This window comes from Heterodontus francisci, chromosome 23 (assembly GCF_036365525.1).
Source record: "Heterodontus francisci isolate sHetFra1 chromosome 23, sHetFra1.hap1, whole genome shotgun sequence".
NCBI lineage: Eukaryota > Metazoa > Chordata > Chondrichthyes > Heterodontiformes > Heterodontidae > Heterodontus > Heterodontus francisci.
The window spans coordinates 59,234,959-59,250,811 of NC_090393.1; the positions used below are offsets into that span (position 1 = coordinate 59,234,959).

Consider the following 15,853-nt stretch of genomic DNA (forward strand, 5'->3'; position numbering starts at 1 on the left):
GAGTGACTCTGAAAGGCAGAAGAAGCAAAGGCAAAAAAGTGTACAGCACAGGAATTTGGCAGTGTTAAAAGGTATTTATTTAAATGCAAGGAGAATAGCAAATAAAACCGATGCGCTGAGGGCACAGATAGACACATGGCAGCATGATATTGTTGTATTGGAAACTTGGCTTAAAGAGGGGCAAAAATGCCAGCTCAACATCCCTGGATATAGAGTTTTCAGGCAGAATAGAGAGGGGGATAAAAAGGAGGAGGTTGTAGCATTATTGGTTAAGGAATCAATAACAGCTTTGAGGAGGGATGATATGCTAAATGAATCATCAAACGAGGCCATATGGGTTGAGCTCAGAAATAAAAAAGGGGCAGCCACACTACTGGGAGTGTACTACAGACCCCCAAATAGTGAGAGGGAGAAAGAAGAACAAATATACAGGCAAATTTCTGAGTGCAAAAACTATAGGGCAATGAGATTTGGGGATTTCAACTACCCCAATATCAACTGGAATGAATTGAGACGTCGCTCTTGGCTGGCATACGTTGTCCAGGCCTCGCTGCCGTAGAGCAAGGTACTGAGGACACAGGCCACAGGGCACAAAATTCTTGAACTGCATTCAGGAGAACTTTGTTAGCCAGCACATAACAAGCCCAACGAGAGGGGGCACAATTCTAGATGTAGTCTTAGGAAATGGAGCTGGGCAAGTGGATGAAGTAGCTGTGGATGACCATTTTGGAGATAGTGACCATAATACAGTTAGATTTAGCAATATTATGAAAAAAGGACAAAGATAGAACAGGAGTTCTAAATTGGAGGAAGGCAAATTTTACAAAGCTGAAAGATAATCTGGTGAAAATGGACTGAATACAGCTACTTGAAGGAAAATCAGTGGCAAACCAGTGCGAGGCATTCAAAAGTGAGATTCTACGGGCACAATGTAGACATGTCCCTACAAAGAAAAAGGGTGGTACTGCCAAATCTAGAGTCCCCTGCTTATCTAGAAGCATACATGGTAAGATAAAGCAGAAAAGGAAAGCTGATGACAGTCACAAAAAACTTAATACTTTAGAAAGCCGAGAGGAGTGTAGAAAGTGCAGGGGTAAAGTAAAAATTAGGAAAATTAGGAAATCAAAGAGAGGACATGAAAAATATTGGCAGGTAAAATCAAGGAAAACCCAAAGATGTTTTATCAGTACATTAAGAGCAAGAGGATAACTGAGGAAAGGGTAGGGCCTATCAGAGATGTACAAGGGAACTTATGCGTGGATGCAGAAGATGTGGGCAGGGTTCTTAAATGAGTACTTTGTCTCTGCATTCACAAAGGGACGGCACAGTGGTTAGCACTACAGCTCCAGCGACCTGGGTTCAGTTCTGGGTACTGCCTGTGTGGAGTTTGCAAGTTCTCCCTGTGACCATGTGGGTTTCTGCTGGGTGCTCGAGTTTCCTCCCACCGCCAAAGACTTGCAGGTTGATAGATAAATTGGCCATTGTAAATTGCCCTTAATGTAGGTAGGAGAATGGTAGGGAATATGGGATTAATGTAGGATTAGTATAAATGGGTGGTTGATGGTCAGCACAGACTTAGTGGGTCGAAGGACCTGTTTCAGTGCTGTATCTCTCTATAAAAGAGGGATGACGCAGACATTATAGTTAAAGAGGAGGCGTGTGAAATATTCGATAGGATAAGTATAATGAGAGAGATAGTACTAGAGGGCCTGACATCCTTGCAAGTGGATATATCACCAGGGTTGGATGGATTGTATCCCAGGCTGCTAAAGGAAGACAGGGAGGAAATAGTGGATGCTCTGAAGATCATTTTCAAATCCTCACCAGAGGCAGGCAAGGTATTATATGATTGGAGGTCTGCAAATGTTATACCATTGTTTAAAAAGGGTGCAAGGGATAGGCCAAATAATTATAGACCGGTCAGTCTGACCTCGGTGGTGGCCAAATTATTAGAATCAATTCTGAGAGACAGCATAAACTGTCACTTAGAAAGGCATGGAATAATCAGGGATAGTCAGCATGGATTTGTTAAGGGAAGGTCGTGTCTTACCAACTTAATTGAATTTTTTGGAGAAGTAGCAAGGAGGATTGATGAGGATGTTGTTTACATGGATTTTAGTAAGGCATTTAACAGGGTCCCTCGTGGCAGACTGGTCAGAAAAGTAAAAGCTCATGGGATTCAGGGGAATGTGGCAAGTTGAATCCAAAATTGGCTCAGTAACAGGAAACAAAGGGTAACGGTCGACGGATGTTTTTGTGAATGGAAGGCTATTTCCACAGGGCTCAGTGTTGGGTCGCTTGCTGTTTGTGGTATATATTAATGATTTGGACATAAATGTGGGAGGCATGATTGGGAAATTTGCAGATGACACAAAAATTGGGCATGTAGTTGATAGTGAAGAGAATAGCTGTAGACTCTAGAATATCAATGGTTTGATTGAATGGGCGTAAAAGTGGCAAATGGAATGCAATCCGGAGAAGTGTGAGGTAATGCATTTGGGGAAGGCAAACAAAGCGAGGGAATGTACAATAAACAGGAGGATATTGAGAGGGGTAGAAGAAGTGAGAGACCTTGGAGTGCATGTCCACAGGTCCCTGAAGGTGGCAGGACAGGTAGGTAGAGTGGTGAAGAAGGCATATGGAATGTTTTCCTTTATCGGCCGAAATATAGAATACAAAAACAAGGATGTAATGCTGGAACTGTGTAAAACACTGGTTAGGCCACAACTGGAGTATTGCGTACAGTTCTGGTCACTGCATTACAGGAAGGACATAATTGCTCTGGGGAGAGTACAGAGGAGATTTACAAGAATGTTGCCAGGGCTGGAAAATTGCAGGTATGAGGAAAGATTGGAAAGGCTTAAGTTGTTTTCCTTAGAACAGAGGAGGCTGAGGGGTGACTTAATTGAGGTGTACAAAATTATGAGCGGCCTAGATAGAGTAGACAGGAAGGACCTGTTTTTCCTAGCGGAGAGGTCAATTACCAGGGGGCACAGATTTAAGGTGATTGGCAGAAGGATTAAAGGGGACATGCGGAAAAACTTTTTCACCCAGAGGGTGGTGGGTGTCTGGAATTCATTGCCAGGATTGGTGGTGGAGGTAGAAACCCTCAACTCTTTGAAAAGGTACCTGGACCTGCACCTGAAGTGCTGGAACCTGCAAGGCTACAGACCAGGTTCTGGAAGGTGGAATTAGATTGGGTGGCTAGTTTTTTCAGCCGGTGAAGACACGATGGGCTGAATGTCCTCTTTCTATGTTATGTGCTCTGTGGTTATAAATGGAATGGATGATTATGAGGAAGAATATAGACAGAGATAATCAAACACTCTGTGCCAGGGAATTGTTCTTGTGCTGCTGTAGTCAAAGAAATGACATCAGCCGAAAGTGCTGGCCAGGGTTAAATATGAGGAAGGATAGATATTGAAGGCTCATGTTTAATTACCTTTGAGAGTCATGGAGAATTGATATGGGCAAGACCTGTACTCTGTTTCTCTGCTGATATTATCCAGCAGCTTCAGGGCTTTTTAGAGTCATAGTCACAGTAGAGGAACAGGCCATTTGTTCCATAAATCTGTTCTGGTGTTTTTCTCCAAATTAGTCTAATCCCATTCTCTGTTCACTCACACATTCTTCGATATTCCTCTATCTGTATTCATCCCCATAACTACCCATCCCATTCCTATCCAGATATTTATCTATGTTTTTATTTTGGTATAATATGAACTGATTTTGCTTGAATTCTGATATTCCTTTTTTCCAAGCAACATGGCCAGAATTTTCAGGGAGGAGTGACCCATTGGTCTGTTTGACTAACCAACCTCCCACGAGATTATGTTGCGGCATTTTGAAACCCAATACCCTAAACTACGTTTGATGACAGGAACTAGTCTGGACCCATTTTGAACTCTGTTAAGATTTTCTTGTTCCACCACCCTTGCTGGTTGTATATCCTGTTTGTTTTTCTTAATTCTTTCTTGGGATGTGAGCATCGCTGGCAAGGCCAGCATTTGTTGCCCATTCCTAATTTCACTTGAACTGAGTGGCTTGCTAGGCCATTTCAGAGGGCAGTTAAGAGTCAACCACATTGCTGTGGGTCTGGACTCACATGTAGGCCAGACCAGGGAAGGATGGCAGATTTCCTTCCTTGGAGTTATTCTCTGTTAGTGGCCCACATTTGGGGAGCCAGGAACACTCTTCTCCTTCCAACTCCACAAAATACGAATAAATGTCAATGTTTTGGGTCTTTTGTGAGCAGCCTCCAACTAGTTCCAGTGACATTACCACTTCATCACCCTCTCCCCTATCAGAGAGAGAGAGGGGCAGAGAGGGAGAGCGAGAGAGGGATAGAAAGGGGGCAGAGAGACTGAGACGGGGAGAGAGACAATGAGGGGGAGCAAGACAGAGGGGGACAGGAGAGAGAGAGAGGGGGACACTGAGAGAGGGGGAAAGAGACAGAGGGGGGAGAGAGACGGGGGAGAGAGAGAGAGAGAGGGAGAGAGAGAGAAAGAGGGAGAGAGACAAGAAGCGAACAGAGAGAGAGGGACAAAGAGAGAATCGGGGGGGGGGGGGCAGAGAGCGAGGAGACAGATACAGAGAGGGGGAGACAGACATAGAGGGGGACAGACAGAGTGAGGGACAGTGAGAGAGAGAGAGAGGGGACACAGAGAGAGGGAGAGAGACAGAGAGGGGGACTGAGAGAGAGGGACAGAGAGAGAGGGTGAGTGAGACAGAGAGTGGAGGAGAAAGACAGAGGGGGAAAGAGAGAGAGAGGGAAGAGAGAGGGGAGGGGGGAGAGATAGAGAGCGGTAGAGAGATGGGGAGGGAAGAGAGAGAGGAGGGGAGATAGAGAGAGGTGCGAACAGAAAGACAGAGGGACAGAGAGAGAGGGGGAGGAGGCAGAGAGAGAGAGAGAGGGACAGAGAGGGGGGAGTGAAACAGAGAGAGGGGGAGAAAGACAGAGGGGGAATGAAAGAGAGAGAGAGGGGAGAGAGAGAGGAGAGAGGGGGGAGAGAGAGATGGGCAGAGACAGAAAAAGGGGGAGAGTGACAGAGGGGGAAAAGAGAGGGGGAGAGAGAGAGGGGGAGATAGAGAGAGGTGCGAGCAGAAAGAGAGAGAGACAGAGAGAGGGGGTGACGGGGGCAGAGAGAGAGACGGGGGATGGAGAGGGGGGGGTTACAGAGTGCGAGGAACATCAAGTGGAGACACAGAGAAGGGGGTACACAGAGAGGAGAGAGACAGAGAGAGGGAGAGAGAGAGTGATCATGATCACTCCTGACAGATGGTTATCTATCCGGAATACTCCGCATCATTACAAGTGTGCGGGCAAACATTGACTACTTGTTCAATCAGAAAAATGCCAGATAGCTCACTAAATCAGTGTCCAACATAGTGACGAGAAAGTGAGTCAATAAATTCATCTCATTTAAAGCTTCTTCACAAAAATGCACATTTATTATTGTTTTGATTAATAGTAAGATAAATTTTTAATGCCTTTATCTTTCTGAAATTGTCTCATTGGCTCCCTATGTAAAACAAAAATTGGCAATGTGGCACCCCCCCCCCACCCCCGCAACATCAAAAGGTTGGTCTTGGAGCTGGCCTCAGTGTCCTTAGGATAAGGAGGGGGAAGATGGAAACCAGCAAGGATTCTTGCTCATTATTATCCACTGTTGCTGCTGCAAAATGTGAAAGTGTAGATAAATGTTTGATGAGGGCAGGATTACATTTGGTCATGATGCTTCCAGCAGGCAAATAACCAATTGATATTCACTATCTAGGCTTGGCCATGAAGAATGGCTTGTTGGGTAAAGTACCAGACAAGAACCAGGTCTTTTGGAATTGTACCCCAGCAAGAGTCAGCACCTTCAGGAGAGGAAAGGAAAGCATTAGAGGGTCTTCTATCAGAAAAGGAGATACCAACCCTTTAATAAATTTGAAAATGAAATATTAAATCTATAATGTAAAGTTTTGGTGAAGAGCTGGTTCAGTCTGATTGCACTGTAGATTGAACAGTTCTAGGTATGACTGACACTTATAACAAACTGACTACCATCGTTAAAGGTGAGCAAAGTTAGGGAAGACAGGGCTCTGCTTACAGTGTCACCTCATTCAGATTCGGTTGGTTAAAGAGGAATCTTTGCCTGGAGATGGCTTCTGGTAGCCAATCAAGGTTAAGTAATATCATGTAAGCAACCTTCAAAGAGGCTGTATAATTAATCAAGCTGTTGTTTACAACATAAGCAGGCTCAACAACGCACGTCCCAGACAGTCTGTTGCTCTTGCACTAGATAGATTCATTTATGGAGGAGGAACCAAACACTGCCTACAAAGCCATCTGTGCCAGAAATCTCTCCATCTGAAACAGACTGGGGAAACATTCTGGTGATTCAGACAAAGGGCATGGAGAGGAAAAAGTGTGAATTTCAACATACGAGAGGCTACACTTGATCTGTGTGTGCGTGCGTGTGTCTGTCTGCATGCACGTTTCGCTCTTTCATAACTTTCCATAAAGTTATGGGCATCAAAAGTAGAAAATAAGTTTTCATTGGCTTATTTTTCAGTAAATAACCAACTTGTAACATGATCCCACAAATCAGACAGCTAAAGGGCTGAAAGAATAATTTAAACCCAGTCTCATGAAGTAGTTGGTTTTACAGTAACTTGTTATTCATAATGGTTATTCTTTGGTGAGGTCAAGTGTGCCTACACTCACAAAGGCGTGTTTCGCTGTTACTCTTGTCCTATTTCAATTTGTGTTAATCCCATTCCAGTCATTTTCAAGCTCGCATTTTTTTGATCCATAATTTTTTTTTAATATTCTCTGTTTGTACTTGCATAAGAAATATAATTTCCATTTCTTTTTGTGCTGTTTTTGAAAATACATTTTCAGAAATGTTGCACTTACTGAAGAGAAGATTGCTACTACTGGGGATGAAACACTCTCCCTTTCATGCACTTAGTGCCAGTATCAGGTGCAGCAGAGTTGGATGCAAAGCAATGTTCTCCATAGGGCTGTCAACCCTCCTGGATTGCCCTGGAGCCTCCAGGACTTTAATCTCCAGTGCATTGCTGCAAGCAACCCAGGAGAAAATTCATAGGGACATTAACAAAAATGTTTTTGTTAAATGTCTTTGAAAACTTTTGCTCTTTTGTTTATTAGTTGTCAGTTATTAGTTATGGGGGGGGTGCGGTGCGGGGGGGAATGGCTGTTGACTGACATTCAAGAGTCATCCAATTAAGTAAAGAATCAGGTATTTGCTTTCCAATTGGCATGGGAAAGCCTAACGCCATGAGGATGGATATGTTGGGTGATCAATGGCAGGAATGTGGGATCAGAGCATTAGGAGGCAGGAGAGCATGTGGTGATGCCTCCAGGAAGATACCTAACTATAGTTGGCAATGCTATCCCACACGAAAGTACCTGGGCCTCAAGCTCAGACTATCACTCTTGTCCTGGTATGCCATTTTCCTGTTTCCTATGCCAGACATGCTGTGACCTCCTTAACAGTTGCGTTCGAGTAGTTTGCAAGTTACTGGTGAAGTCTAATGTAACTCCACCACTGCATTGTCTATGCCAGAAAGGCATTATTGACCTGCCTCCTTGGCATTGGACACAGGTTGTGTTTAACCACCTTGAGGATTTTGTTCATTCCAGCTACAGCCATCAACCTCAGTCACTTGGTTCGGTCCAGTAACAGAGATGGTGCTTACAGCTGTACATAACGCCAAGCATTAGTAGCTATTAAGAACCACATATGAACAATAGAACATACAAATTAGTAGCGGGGTAGGCCACTCAGCCCTTCGAGCCTGCTCCACCATTCAATAAGATCATGGCTGATCTGATTGTAACCTCAACTCCACATCCCCGCCTACCCTCAATAACCTTACACCCCTTGCTTATCAAGAATCTATCTATCCCTGCTTTAAAAATATTCAGAGACTCTGCTTCTACTGCCTTTTGAGGAAGAAAGTTCCAAAGACACACGATTCTTTGTGCGAAAAACATTTCTCCTCATCTCTCTTTTAAATGGGTGACCCCTTATTTTTAAACAGTGACCTCTAGTTCTAGATTCTCCCATAGGGGGAAACATCCTTTCCCCATCCACCCTGTCAAGACTCCTCAGAATCTTAAATGTTTCAATTAAGTCGCCTCTTACTCTTCTAAACTCCAGCGGATTCAAGCTTAGCCTGTCCCATCTTTCCTCATAAGACAACCCAACCATTCCAGGTATTAGTCCAGTAAACTTTCTCTGAACTGCTTCCAATGCATTTACATCCTTCCTTAAATAAGGAGACCAATACTGTTCACAGTACTCCAGATGTCTCTTCGAAGAGACTTAGCAGTTGATAGGAAAAAAGACAGAAGCGCAAGGAGACAGCCAACTGTGTAACAGCCCCAACAACCAATTTTATCTGCAGCGCCTGTGGAAGAGTCTGTCACTCCAGAATTGGCCTTTATAGCCACTCCAGGTGCTGCTCCACTAACCACTGACCACCTCTAGGCACTTACCCACTGTCTCTTGAGACAAGGAGGATGTGGTCTTACCAATGCTCTATATAGCTGTAGCATAACCTCCCCTTGCAATAAACGATAACATTCTATGAGCTTTCCTAATTACTTGCTGAACCTGCATACTAACCTTTTGCAATTCATGCACAAGGACACTCAGATCCCACTGCAGAATAGACAACATAAAATAAAGGGTACAATACTAAAGAGGATGCAGGAGCAGAGGGACCTGGGTGTATATGTGCATGTCATTGAAAGGACAGGTTGAGAGAACAAAGCATACAGTATCCTGCGTTTTATTAATGGGGCATAGAGTACAAGAGCAAGGAAGTTATGCTGAACTTGTATAAGACACTAGATCGGCTTCAGCTGGAGTATTGCGTCCAGTTCTGGGTGCTGAACTTTAGGAAAAACGTGAGGGCATTGGAGAGAGTACAGAAAAGATTCATGAGAATGGTTCCAGGGATGAGGAATTTCAGTTATGAAGATAGATTGGAGAAGTTAGGACTGTTTTCCTTGGAGAAGAGAAGGCTGAGAGGTGATTTGATAGAGGTATTCAAAATCATGAGAGGTCTATACAGAGCAGATTGAGAGAAACTGTTCCCACTCGTGAAAGGATCGAGAACCGGGGGCACAGATTGAAAGTATTTGGTAAGAAGCAAAAGTGACATGAGGAAAAACTTTTTCACACAGCGAGTGGTTAAGGTCTGGAATGCACTGCCTGAGAGTGTGGTGGAGGCAGATTCAATTGAAGCATTCAAAAGGGAATGTGCAGGGTTAAGGGGAGAAGGTGGGGGAATGGAACTGAGTGAACTGCTCTTTTGGAGAGCTGATGCAGACACGATGGGCCGAAGGGCCTCCTTCTGCAATGTAACTATTCTGTGATTCTGTGATCTCAGAGCTCTGCAATCTCTTATTTAGATTATATTTAGATAATATTTAGATAATAAGCTTTTTTTTTTATTCGTCCTGCCAAAATGGACAATTTCACATTTTACCACATTATACTCCATTTGCCAGATCTTTGCCCACTCACTTAACCTATCTATATCCTTTTGCTGACTCTTTATGTCCTCTTCACAACTTACTTTCCGACCTATCTTTAGGTCATCAGCAAATTTAGCAACCATACCTTCGGTCCCTTCATCCAAGTCATTTATATAAATTGTAAAAAATTGAGTAAAAATTTTTCAGTGCTGGGAGCCACCAACCAATCCTATAAATCTCGAGATAACAAATTACGTTTTTCTATTATCTGTGTGCTTTCAGAGGATCTATCAGACCGGATCTCCCCCAGTGGATTTATGCTAATACCAAGTTTTTCCGGTATTACTTGATCCATATTAAGAAATGAATTGCTTTCAACAGGATGTGTCATTTATCAATGTTTTGGCTCTTCATCATGCTGCTTTTCTGGATCCTATGGTGAAACCCAAAGTTCCTGGCACTTTTGTCACCTTGTTAGTCATCAGCATGTCGCAGCATTTTGAGTGGAATAGCCTGAACAGATTGCTTTGGTCTTTTTGCATTGAATGAGAACTAAGATAAATGCCCTCAAAACAGAAATTAACTTGAAGTTCAAGGACGAAAGTGATCAAGTTTGCCACAAGGCAAGAATCCCTTAGCTCCACCTAGAGGTTGTTACATTACAACAAATCCGAGGGATAGAAAAAAGCCTCATTCATAATCTTGTAAGATTACTGGTGGTCTTTTCCTACGCTATACCACTCGGAAATGGGTGCTTTAGCGACAGGAGGAAAATGTGGTGGGCAGGCTCACTGCTGGATCCTCACCCCTAGAAATTACGACCTCGAGTTTCTTCATCCATTGCCTGCTGAACGTATTGCTGCCCGTCCCTTCATTGATGTGGTGCATTTAAATGGTAGCTGATGGGACGCAGGACAAGGGAAGCTGGCCGATTGCCCTGTCTCCCGATTGCCGTACAACTGACACTAGATATGACCTGAAGTGGAATAATCGTACTGATTGCAGCAGCAGGACGAACGCCAAATGCCTTAGTGCAGTGAGAGGGTCTGGTAATAACCACCTCGACCTCTCTCTGCCCCGATGACTGCAGATATATGGATGCAGGCTCACTAGAAGGTCTTTATAAAACTTAAAAGGAAATTCTCTGGGGTGCTTCTGCCTCCTTTAATAGTGTTCCCACCCCTATTCTTTGGTGTTGTAGCACTGCTTAATTATGTTGTCTGACAGTGGTAGGCTCCCTCATGAGGCAGAATTTGAGAAGTGAAAAGCGCCCTGCATTTATCATGAATTCGAACTCAAGAAAATGGATTAGGATCTTGGCAAAGATCCCATCTTCAGTGGTTAAACTGCCCAAAGGAAAATCCAGAGCTGTGGCCAAGATTCTCAAAAATACCAAAAATGTCAAATCTGCATGATGTGTCTGTGTCTGTGCCTCAGACAACTTTCTGCAGAATGTTAGATTTTGAAATTTTATCTATTTAGCCTAGAAGGGATTTTGATTCGACTTATATAATTATATTTATATAATAATATTGCTATAAATTTAGATCTTGTTCACAAACTCAGTGAGCCACAGAAGCAACATGGGATTTTGATTAGGGTCATGAATACCAAATGAAGCAGCTTTTAAAATTGTGTATTCTCACAGAACATAAAACATAAATTTGGAGTCAGTGGGCAGTACATCCCAAAGCTGATCACATCATTAATGCAGGAATGGTTTTCATTCAATAGATTTAACAGAAAGAGCATTTGCTAACTTAAACAGACAATGTAGTTGCCATAGATCCCACACAGCAAATGTGGTGGGTTCCTCATTCAAGGTGGTAGCTTTGACCGAATAAATCCATGACACTGAGAACTGGGGGTAGACTTTATGGCTCCAGTGTTTACAAGGAGGCAGGGATGATACATGATGTCGTTGACTCATTACAGCATGGAGGCAAATAGAATCCATGTTGCTATCTATGGAGTAATCCATTCCCCCGTTCTATCCTCATAGCCCTTCAAGAGCCCATCAAATTTGCTTGCGAAATCATGGATTGTCTACGCTTCCAATATCCTCATAGGCACTGAGGTCCAGCTCATTACCGCTCACTGCAGAAAAAAGTTCTCCCTCACATTCCCCCATATCCATTGTGAAAATTCTTAAATCTGTATGCCCAATCCTTGTAACTCAGCGAATGGAAACATCTTTACTTTGTATGCCATATCTACCCCTGTCATAATCTTGTATACCTCCAGAAGATCTCCCTTCAACCTCCTTTGCTCCAAGGAGAACAGATCAAGCTTCTCCAGCCTAAAATTGCAGCTAAATACCTTCATACCTGGAACCCTTCAGCTAAATATCCTTGGCACAATCTCAAAACATCCACATCAGCCCGAAAGTGCGATGATCAGAACTGGAAGCAATACACCAGTTGTGGCCGAAACACAGATTTATAAAGATTCAGCATAACATGGCTGCATTTGCACGTGCCTCCTTCAATTCCTTCAATCCTACTGCCATTTGCCAACAAACACAAGGCACAGCTCCACAAACATGGCCTTTCCTCAGGAAACCTCACAAATCCTAAGCCTGTCCTTCCACATAATGCTTCAAATCACACTTCTGCCATCAACCATTTCCCACACTCCAATGCCAGCACTCTGACTAAATTATCTTTTGCCCCACCTCCTTGCTGCATTCCTCATTGCTTTCTAGCATTATGACTTGCAATCCCACTGCACGCACTGCTGCTTTTCACAAACAGGACAACACGCTCAAAGAATCGCACTTCTTGCACACCAAAACCCCACTCAATTCTACTCTCTTACTTCGACAATTCCTTCCAATCCTATTTGCCGGGCTAACATTTTCCCTGAAGAAGAGGCACCACAGCCAAGCTCTTTCCTCATCAGCACGTCGACATTGCCAGACTTGATGCCTTTGGAGGCTGGCTCTCTCAGATTGCAATGTTCACACGAATGTTGATGGCCAAGCGCACAGTACCTGCACAGTGCCTTGTTTGCCCTCACAAAGGTAGGGAGATCCTGGTGATTTTCTTGGCAGCAGGGCTCCAATTAGCACTTGTCGCAATAATATATTGTGATGCAAAGAAAGGCATGGGAATGAGAGGCTGAAATGTCCTGCTTGGAACCATTATTGGATTGTGGTTATATTAGAAGGCCTTGGCTTTGAATGGCAGCTGTGTTGCTTGTCTTTGGTCAAGTTGAGCAAGAAAAAGTGTATGGGAAAAGGATGCAAAATGCAAGTTGTTGCACGAAAGATGTGTGTCTGATTGTTGTTTGCAGTGCTGGAACGATGAATTTCCTTGCCGGCACGGCCTGATAAGTCAAGTATGATTAACAAATGGTCTTCGAGTCATAGAGTCATTTGCGGCACAGAAGGAGGCCATTCTGCCCATCCAGCGTATGCCGGCTCTCCATAGAACAATCCACTCAGTCCCATTGCTCTAGACCTGAAAGTTTATTTCCTTCAAGTGCCCATCCAATTTTCTTTTGAAATCATACATTCACTCTGCTTCCAACACCTTCAAAGGCAGCGAGTTCCAGCTCATTACCAGTAGCTGGGTAAAAATGTTCTTCCTCATATTCCCCATACATCTCTTGCCCAAAACTTGCGATCTGTGTCCCCTAGTCCTTGTACCATCAGCTACTGGCAACACGTTTTCTTTGCCTGCCTTATCTCAAACGGTCATAATCTTTACCCCTCAATCAAATCTCTCCACAATTTCCGTTGCTCCTCTGAGAACAACCCCAGCTTCTGCAACCTAACCTTGCAGCTAAAATCGCTCATCCCTGGAACCATTCTGGTCAATCTCCTCTGTAACCTCTCACATCCAACCTAAAGCCTGATGACCAAAAGTGTACGCAATACTCCTGTTGTGGCCTGACCAGAGATTTATAAAGGTTCAGCATAACTTTGCTGCTTTTGTACTCAATGATTCTATTTAAGAAGCCCAAGATCCTCTATGTTTTGCTGCCCACACTCTCAATATGTCCTGCAACCTTCATAAATCTATGCACATGCACCCCCAGGTTCCTCTGTCCTTGCACATTCTTTCCAACTGTGCCATTAAGTCTATATGAGCTCAGCCCATCCTTTCTGCCAAAATGCATCACCTCACACTTGTTGATATGAAATTCCATTTGCCACTTGTCTGCCCATTCTGCTAGGCTATCTATGTCCTCTTGAAGTCAATTTGTATCATGCTCACCGTTTGCCATTCCTCCAAGTTTGGTATGATTGGCAAATTTTGAAATCTTCTGCTCAGTTGCAATATCCAAGTTATTTCTACATCTCCAAAAAAACCACCGCTAGTCCTATGACTGACCCTTGCGCAACACCACTGTCTACCATCCTCCAGTGTGAAAAGTAACGATTGACCATGATGAGCTGTTTTGTGTCCTGAAAGCAATATTTTTGATCCAAGCTGAGACTGCCTGTTTCTGGTTTGTGTTTGCACAGAAGGAACAAATGTTATCCAGCAGTTAGTGTAAACATTTGGAGCACACTTTCCAATACAGATACAACCAGCTGTCAGGATGGCCGAGTGGTCTAAGGCGCCAGACTCAAGGAGTGTTTGTCCTTGCCTCTCTTGTGGCTCTGGAATTCTGGTCTCTCTTAAAGGGCGTGGGTTCAAATCCCACTCCTGACATCACTTTTTTCATCCACACAAAACCTCACAGCATCACACTGCCTGCTCAGCTTGCCTGCAATTTGCACGTGCCTCCTTCAATTACTTCAATCCGACTGCCATTTGCCAACAAACACAAGGCACAGCTCCACAAACATGGCCTTTCCTCAGGAAACCTCACAAATCCTAAGCCTGTCCTTCCACATAATGCTTCAAATCACACTTCTGCCATCAACCATTTCCCACACTCCAATGCCAGCACTCTGACTAAATTATCTTTTGCCCCACCTCCTTGCTGCATTCCTCATTGCTTTCTAGCATTATGACTTGCAATCCCACTGCACGCACTGCTGCTTTTCACAAACAGGACAACACGCTCAAAGAATCGCACTTCTTGCACACCAAAACCCCACTCAATTCTACTCTCTTACTTCGACAATTCCTTCCAATCCTATTTGCAGGGCTAACATTTTCCCTGAAGAAGGGGCACCACAGCCAAGCTCTTTCCTCATCAGCACGTCGACATTGCCAGGCTTGATGCCTTTGGAGGCTGGCTCTCTCAGATTGCAATGTTCACACGAATGTTGATGGCCAAGCGCACAGTACCTGCACAGTGCCTTGTTTGCCCTCACAAAGGTAGGGAGATCCTGGTGATTTTCTTGGCAGCAGGGCTCCAATTAGCACTTGTCGCAATAATATATTGTGATGCAAAGAAAGGCATGGGAATGAGAGGCTGAAATGTCCTGCTTGGAACCATTATTGGATTGTGGTTATATTAGAAGGCCTTGGCTTTGAATGGCAGCTGTGTTGCTTGTCTTTGGTCAAGTTGAGCAAGAAAACGTGTATGGGAAAAGGATGCAAAATGCAAGTTGTTGCACGAAAGATGTGTGTCTGATTGTTGTTTGCAGTGCTGGAACGATGAATTTCCTTGCCGGCACGGCCTGATAAGTCAAGTATGATTAACAAATGGTCTTCGAGTCATAGAGTCATTTGCGGCACAGAAGGAGGCAATTCTGCCCATCCAGCGTATGCCGGCTCTCCATAGAACAATCCACTCAGTCCCATTGCTCTAGACCTGAAAGTTTATTTCCTTCAAGTGCCCATCCAATTTTCTTTTGAAATCATACATTCACTCTGCTTCCAACACCTTCAAAGGCAGCGAGTTCCAGCTCATTACCAGTAGCTGGGTAAAAATGTTCTTCCTCATATTCCCCATACATCTCTTGCCCAAAACTTGCGATCTGTGTCCCCTAGTCCTTGTACCATCAGCTACTGGCAACACGTTTTCTTTGCCTGCCTTATCTCAAACGGTCATAATCTTTACACCTCAATCAAATCTCTCCGCAATTTCCGTTGCTCCTCTGAGAACAACCCCAGCTTCTGCAACCTAACCTTGCAGCTAAAATCGCTCATCCCTGGAACCATTCTGGTCAATCTCCTCTGTAACCTCTCACATCCAACCTAAAGCCTGATGACCAAAAGTGTACGCAATACTCCTGTTGTGGCCTGACCAGAGATTTATAAAGGTTCAGCATAACTTTGCTGCTTTTGTACTCAATGATTCTATTTAAGAAGCCCAAGATCCTCTATGTTTTGCTGCCCACACTCTCAATATGTCCTGCAACCTTCATAAATCTATGCACATGCACCCCCAGGTTCCTCTGTCCTTGCACACTCTTTCCAACTGTGCCATTAAGTCTATATGAGCTCAGCC

General features: G+C 43.9%; 1 non-coding gene across 1 annotated transcript; it reads left to right on the top strand.

The window, feature by feature from the left end:
* Positions 1-14,041: 14,041 nt before the first annotated feature.
* Positions 14,042-14,160, top strand: trnal-caa (transfer RNA leucine (anticodon CAA)). The gene is made up of 2 exons: positions 14,042-14,079; positions 14,115-14,160. It is a non-coding gene; the product is annotated as a tRNA-Leu (tRNA).
* The last annotated feature ends 1,693 nt before the right edge of the window (positions 14,161-15,853 follow it).